The following is an 8265-nucleotide window of genomic DNA, read 5'->3' as shown; positions in this document are numbered from 1 at the left end:
CTTTTACCAGAGAGCATCATTTTTACACACACACACACACACACACACACACACACACAATTGACCAAAAGTTGTTATCCACACTCTACACTTGGATATTTAATAGAAATTTTCTTAAAAATAAACAAAGTGAACCTATCATTTCAAGGGGAAAAAACTGACAGTGTTTGTGGCCAATAAGAAAATTAAAACTTTTGAACAAAAATTTGAATTTTGGAAAACTTACATGTGATAGCTTCTTGTACCTTCACGGCTTCCCAATAAAGATTTTTGGCAGTGACATTAATAAACATGATTCTTTGTGTGTTGTATAATAAAATGGATCAGCATTTGAAAGATGTGCATGCTCAGCGAATCAATATTTTTCAAGTGATCACAATGGATGGTAAATCCATCCAAAGTGCAATAGAAAATCCATCCACATCAACGGATTTTAATGTCTCAGGTTATAGAAAAGATATCATTCCAGACATCAAATTGCAACTAACTTTGAAGAAACTCCAGGGCTGGGAATGTAGCTTAGTGGTTGAGAACTTGTATAGCATGCATAAGCCTTCCATGACCAGCACTGCCAAAAAAGAAAAAGGAAAAAAAGAAGCTACCACTTGTTGAGTTTTACCATATCTACAATTTTCTAAAGAGGTTGTTAAAAGGGCTATCCTCTCCTTTACAACTGGATATTCTCACAAGATTTTTTGTGTTAGAAAATCTCTTATAAAAATAGGTTATTTAATTTAGCATATAATGGGGCTGGTGTTATTTTTCAATTAACTAATAAATTTTTAATACCTAGATTTAATTTCTAATATAGTAATATTGATTACCATGATACAAAACAAGCAAAGGCTTTTTGGGGAGAGTTCAATTTTTTCTTCACATCAGGTGGATAATATGCCCACATTGTAACAAGGTTTGAGGGAGGCACATCTCACAGGATGGTGTAAAAATAAAACCATGATCATATTTATGAACCACAAAAGGATCAAGGGGACTTCAATATTTGTTTGTATGTTTGTTTGTTTTGCAGTACTTGGAATTGCACCCAGAGCCTTGCTCATGCTAGGCAAGAACTCTACCACTTCCCCAACCTGGGACTTTGGTTTTTAAGAGTGTCCTGAGAACAAAGGATTTGAGAACCACTGGCTTACATCCAGTCAGGATTCACCCTCTGAGACCAGGCATGGGTCAACTTTCCCGTGAAGCCCATGGCTGCCTCAATGCAAAGCAAGCTTGAAAAATCTCCAGATTCTCCAAGGAATGAGTATGGGTAAGTAGTGAGCACTCTATTACACAGCACAGTGAATTCTGGCCTGGACCAGGGACTCTTGGGACACTTCTAATCAGCAGCCAGCACATTAAGCCCAGTCAGTACACATGTGGTAGATGGTTAGAGTAGGGCACAAGGGACTTTTCTCTTGAAGAATAGAGAGACTTTGTGAGGCATGAGCCATCTGCTCTGCAGTGCTTCATGGCCTTTTCTGCAAATGGGCAGCCCACTGGCTGTGCAGACCCTTCTGGATGAAGTGAACCATTCTGACTCTCCTTAAAACCCACCCCCAGCTCATTTTTCTACCATATTTACAAAATAAAAAGTCACAACTGACAATTTAATTCCCCAGCCTAAACATACTAACATCACCTATCTGTTCAAAACACTGAAAATTCCAGTTCATACAGAATAGATATCCACATTGTGGCCCCAACTTGTCTTCCCAGACTTCCTGAATAAGTTAACTGAGTCATTAAGAGAATGCACTCTGGAGCCAGGCTGTCCAGGTTCAAGACCCAGTTCTACCAACCACCTATCAACTGAATGACCAGAACAGTGGTTTGCTGGTGAATGTTAACACCTGGCTCTCTGGGTGGGTTTTTGAGTCCTTATTCATAACATTTGCCAATTTCCACAGTGTAAATATTTCCACCATTGACAGTTTTGAGCCACCAGTGTGATACCTCTAAATTCAGAGTTGACAATTGGATCTCAAGGACCAATGCAACCTGTCTTCAGTACCCACTGGACTTTGAGCAAGTTACCTATTCACCTGGCGTGGCTTCCTCATCCCTAAAGTGGGGATAATGAGTGTCTTGCTATGACATTGTTGTAAGAATCTAGTTGCATGAGGTAGTGGTTCTCAAGCTTGTGTGTGCATCAGATTCATCCGGAGGGCTTGTTAAAACACCGCGTGCTGGGCCCCTCACTGTGCTGAGCCTCTTGATATTCCCTAACCTGCACTGTACCTCTCTTATCTGTACACATTTGCTCCAGTCTTCTCTCTGCACCTCCAATCCTCCTACCGAATTTTCCACTGAAATTCTAAATCAGCTTAAATTCCATCTTCTCCCTGGGGAATGAAATAGAGCAAATTATACTAGGTGTATAAATGAATATACCATAATGAATTCCAATTGTATATGTAACTATAGTGCATCAGTTAAAATTAAATAGAAGACCAATAGAGTAAAGAAAGGGAATGGGGGAGGGAGGAGGGAAGGGAAAGGAATAGTTCTGGGAATTGAAATGGAAAAAAAAAGTGTTATATGCGTTTAAATATATGTCAGAATGAACCCCACTATCATATATAATGCACTAAAAACTAAATTTAAAAATGACAAAATAAAACCGTCTCCTTCTGAAAGAACCTTCTTGAATCTTATAATTACAGTGAATTATTCCTAATCTGTTCTTTCTTAAATTTGCAGTCACTCTAATTATCATCAAAGTTTACTGCACACTGGAATGATTGCCTCCATATCTGCCGCGTTAATGTAAGTTCTTGGTATACACAATAATGTCACATCCATCCCTGTCACCCTAGCCTAGCACCTTCTGTGTAGAAGGAGCTTCATTAGCAATGATTATTTTCAGTCCTCTCGCAGGGATATATGGGGCAAGGATATATGACCCATTCCCAAACTGCAGGCCTCCTCATGTCTTGCAGTGTTGGACCAAGGGGGCTCAGCAGTCATCCTCTGGGGCTAAATTCATGACACATGCATAGAAAACAAATTAAGTTGAGGGTAAACAAAAATTTCAGCAAGAAAATGAAATACTGTCCCAGTTATGGAGCACATTCACATAGTCATAGTGGGGCTGGATGTTGACTCATTCAGACACGACTCTATGGGGAAGAGGAAAGGAATAGAAAGTGTGAGCATATTATTGGGAGGCTTTGGGGAATGAGAACTAAGTCTTCATTCTAGCACAGTGAGACGTCAGAGACAAAGCCTAAAAGTTCAAAACCAAGATGCTTCACTATGTACAAGTCATTTAAGGTTATGGAGATAAATTCCAAGCAAAAAAGAGAAGAGTTGAAGAGGTTGCTTTTGGAGGGCAACAAATGAAGAAGGACAGGGTCTTATTTTAGAGGAAAGATATTAAATCTTATAGAATAACTGATTCTTAAAATTCCATCCACATACACATACCTGTGAAAAAAAGACAAAATTTAAATGTTTTTGAAAAAATGAAGAGGAGGTATTTACTACAAAACTATAGTAATGAGAACAGCATGTACTGGCATAAAGATAGATAGATGGGCTGGGGATGTGGCTCAAGCGGTAGCACGCTCACCTGGCATGCGTGCAGTCCGGGTTCGATCCTCAGCACCACATACAAAGAAAGATGTTGTGTCTGCCAAAAACTAAAAAATAAATATTAAAATTCTCTCTCTCTCTCTCTCTCTCTCTCTCTCTCTCTCTCTCTCAAAAAAAAAAAAAAAAAAAAAAAAGGATAGACAGACATATAGACCAATGGAATAAGATAGAAATCCCAGGAAATAAACCCTCAAATACATGGTAAATTATTTTTCAACAAGGGTGCCAAGGTCAATCAGTGGGGAAAGAACAGTCTCTTAACAGATGGTGCTGGGAAAAATTACAGACAAAGGGATGAAGTCAGACCTCACAAAATAGACAATGGACCTAAACCTAACACCTGAAACTACAAAACTCTTAGAAGATAAAATAGAGAGAACCCTTCAAGATACTGGATTAGGCAAGGATTTCCTGGATATGACACCAAAAGCATTGGCATCAAAAGTAAAAACAGACAAATTAGACTACATCAAAAGTTAGCACTTCTGGCATGGGATACAATCAACAGAGTGAAAAGGCAACCTAGAGAATGGGATAAAATATTTGCAAATCATATATCTGATAAGGGACTATTAGCCAGAGTATATAAAGAACTTCCACAACTCAACAACAAAAAGAACCCAATTTTTAAAAACGGGCAAAAGACTGAAATAGATATTTCTTCAAAAAAGTATACACAAACAACAAACTCCATCATTATGTATAATTATAATGCACCAATAAAATAGTAAGGCAAAAAGTGGCCAACAGGCTTATGAGACAACAGATGCTCAAATCACTAATCACTAGGGAAGTGCAAATCAAAACACTGAGGTATTACCTCACACTCATTAGGGTGGTTACTATTGAAAGAAGGAGGAGGAGGGGGAGAAAAAGAAGTAGAAGAAGGAGGAGCAGCAGGATGAGGAGGAGGCAATGAGTGTTAACCAGGTGTGGTGGTGCACACCTGTAATCTCAACTACTCTAAAGGCTGAGGCAGGAGGATTGCAAATTCAAGGCTAGCCTGGGCAATTTAGTGATTCCCTGCCTCAAAATAAAAATCTAAGAAGAGATCAGTGGTAGGTGCTTTCCTAGCATGTGTGAGGCCCTGGTTTCAATCCCCGGCACTGGAAAAAAAATTATAGCCAAGGAAAAAGGAAATAATTAAGTGTTGGCAAAGATGTAGAGAAATTGGAAGCCTGGTACACTGTTGGTGAGAATGTAAAATGTTGTAGCTGCTATAGAAAACAACGTAATGGGGGCTGAAGTTGTGGCTCAATGGTAAAGCCTGGCATTTTTGAGGCCCTGGGTTTGATCCTCAGCACTACATAAAAATAAATAAATAAAATAAAAGATCCATTTACAACTAAAAAATATTTTTTAAAAAATAAAATAAAAATAGAATTACCATATGGTTCACCAGCTCCATTTCTGGTCATGTATTCAAATGAATCAAAAGCAGAATCTCAAAGACATGGTCATGTCCACAGCAGCACTATTCATAGTAGTCAAGACGTGGAAGCAACTCAAGTGTCTATTGACAGAACAATAAATGAACACAATGTAGTACAATACATATGATGAAATACTATTCAGTCTTAAAAGGGAAGGAAATGCTGACACAGGTTACAACATGAATCAACCTTGAGGATATTGTGCTAAGTAAAATAAGCCAGTTATACAAAGACAAATGCTGTCTGTTTCTACTTAGATGAGGTACCTAAAACAGGTCAAATCATAGAGACAGACAGCAGAGTGGTGAGGGCCTGGGGGAGAGAGAATGGGGAGATGGTGCTTCTGGGTACAGAATTTTGTTTGTGCAAGATGTTCTGGAGATGGATGATGGAGATTATTGCACAATGATATGAATGTGCTTAATGCTACTAACCTATATATTCAGAAATGGTTAAGATGACACAAATGTTATGTTAGTGTTTCTCACCACAACTTAAAAAAAAAGAAAAGGACAAAGAGGCAGTCAGATATCTATACTTAAGCTCAAAAGAAAAATCTAGACTAGAGATGAACTATGTGTAATACCTAGGACTCAATAGTCATTTTTAGGACCCCAGATGTAAATACTTTTGAACAGAAAGATAAAGGCACCTACAACTCAACTTGGGGAATGTTTCTATTCAATGGCTTGTGAGTGGCAAGTGAGTCTACAAGGAGCCTAAGGAAGGCAGGCAGAGAGAAGGAAACCAAGAGGGAGTCAAGGGAGGGGAGCATTTGAGCAAGAGCATGGCCAGCTGTGGCCCCTTGCAGTTGAGAGGTCAAGAGGCAAGCAAAATCCATCAGATTTCACAATTCAGAAAGTTACAGGTAACATCCACCAAAGCTGCTCCAATGGATTGAGGGATGTGAAAGCCAGTAGTGGCTGAATATACAGAAGAAAATCACCCATCCCTGTGAGGTTCTGAGAGGATGTGGAGGGAAGGCACCCTCACCCTGTGAGGTGGAGGAGCAGCCTCGGGTGGGGGCAAGAGGAGGAGGCTGCATTGTCGTGGCAGGGAGGTCAAGGAGAGAATGAGCAAGGATGAGGGTGGATTTGGAAGTTGCAGAATTTTATTCCATAGCTTCAATTTTCTCTCTGAATATGGAAGAAATGTATGAGTCTAGGGGGCAGGATAAGAGAGAAAGAGAGGGCTGAAGGCTAGAAAAGACCAGTTTCCAATAGGGTATAGAAGGATAAGGGCGAGGAAGAGGGACCATGGGCAGAAAACAGGATGCAGAAGTTGGGGACTTGTGGAGTGGTACCAACTCAGAGGAATGACCAGCCCAAGGCTAGAATAAGTCCACGAGGAGAGCACAGTGAGGCCTCCAGAGTGGTGTCACCAGAGGAGTAGCTCTCCTGAGTCATAGTCAATGTTCCTCCCTACTGTGTCAGTGCCACCAATGCCAAAATATCTTGATAGTGTGCAGATAACGGAAAACAGAGCAAACAAACTTATTACTCTTTGTATCCTGTTCTCCAGCCTCAAAAAGTGTATTTTACACCCAAAGATGATGCTAGGATCTAAAGCTGGACAAACATCAGTCAGGGCTAGAATACAAATTTAAAGAAAGAAGAAAAGGCAATGATATTCCTATAATTTTAATCAGAGAGGGAAAGAGAAGGAACGGAAGGAGGTGGGGCCTGGAGGGGAGGATGGGGGAGGAGCTGGGCCCAGGAAGGCAAATCTACTAAGATTGATTTCAGGCCCTCCCACTCTGCCTCAACCTCTCATTGGTGTTGGTCTCTTTAGAACAGTTGCTCTCCAGCTTAGTCATGTGTAGGAATCATCTGGAGAACTATAAATACACTGTGGCCTGGGTCCTGCCTCTTGAGATTCTGATTGAATTGGTCTGGGATGCAGTCTGGGCATCAAGAGCTTCAGAAGCTCTCCAGGTGATACCAGTAAGCAGAGAGGGCTGAAAACCACTACTTCGGGGGCAATTTCAGAGCTGGAGCAGCTGCCCCTCCCACATCCAGGCTACATCCATGTCCAAGGGCAACTACCTGTTGCAGGTGTCCTTGGGCCATTCTGGAGAACAGTCGACAGGTTCTCCTCTCCTTACAAAATTGCAAACCTCTAGCCAAGACCAGGAAAATGCCATAGGAAGCTGAGCTTGGTTAACTCCCTGGTGTTAACACCCTGGGTGCCTTGGCTCTTTAGCTGGATTTGTATATTTTGAGTAATGGGGTTGGATAATGTTTCCAGAAGCATGGATCAAGTAGAAGAAGGATGAGAAGAAAGGCCAAATGGTTTCAGGTGTGGTGTGCAACTGGGCAGGTGGGGCAGTTGATTCAATGAGGAGAAGCCACCCAGACAGTAAACAAACAAGGCAGAGTGGACAGGGACCAAGTTTTGTGGGTAGCTCAGCAGTCATGGAACTCCAGCAGAGCCAACAGCTCCTCTCTCCCCACCTCCAGAAACCAAAACTTTCCACTAGAGATGGAGCATTTGGAGACAGCATGGTATGACCATCCCAAGACAAAGCCAGAAAGTTCATGACTGAAGGAGCTTGATGTACAGTCTTAACCTTAGGACGTTAACCTTATGCCTGGAGCTTAATCAGCATGGGAGAGTAGCCAGGCCTCGTGGGGACTCTTGCAGGACAAATAGAGGCCACTCCAGATGCCCAAACTGCAGCAACCACAACAGCACCCAGGACCACAAAATTCACCCATTCTGACCAAATCTCTACCAACCCCCATGTACACCCCCCACACAGGGCAGCAATACCTGTTTGTATCTCTATATGCCTCTTCAATCCCTCTTCCCTGTGTACCTCAGAGTCCAGCAGAAGTCTTATGAACACATGAATGAAAAGGAGGATGTGTCCACTGCTCTCAAGCAATAAATCAACATCTCTTAGTTGGGGAAGATTTTCCCCCCAAAATAACAAGTTTGGGGGCTTCATCTAGACTAAGGATAGAGCTCTGGCACTGGGTGATTGTTATTCATATTCTTGATTAAGAATCATTGTTAAGGGAAAAGGGAAATACTAGGGATTGAAAATAAGCAACCTATGTTACATGAATTGGTAATTATTTCAAAATGAACCCCACTATTATATGTAACTATAATGCACTAATAAAAACATAAAAAAGAATCACTGCCTTGCAATTAAATATTCTCATATTTCAGCAGGTAGAAGAATCAACAGAGGTACTTGATTTTTTAAAAATTCATATCTGAGCAACAAATC

At 40.9% G+C, this 8265-nt stretch overlaps 1 non-coding gene across 1 annotated transcript; it reads right to left on the bottom strand.

The window, feature by feature from the left end:
• Window positions 1-876: 876 nt before the first annotated feature.
• Window positions 877-983, bottom strand: LOC143396186 (small nucleolar RNA U13). The gene has a single exon (XR_013091057.1). It is a non-coding gene; the product is annotated as a small nucleolar RNA U13 (small nucleolar RNA).
• Window positions 984-8265: the final 7282 nt, after the last annotated feature.

The sequence above is a fragment of the Callospermophilus lateralis genome, chromosome 3, assembly GCF_048772815.1.
Source record: "Callospermophilus lateralis isolate mCalLat2 chromosome 3, mCalLat2.hap1, whole genome shotgun sequence".
Classification (NCBI taxonomy): domain Eukaryota; kingdom Metazoa; phylum Chordata; class Mammalia; order Rodentia; family Sciuridae; genus Callospermophilus; species Callospermophilus lateralis.
Note: the sequence above shows the minus strand (reverse complement) of the source record. Positions and strands in the feature narration are given on the sequence as shown.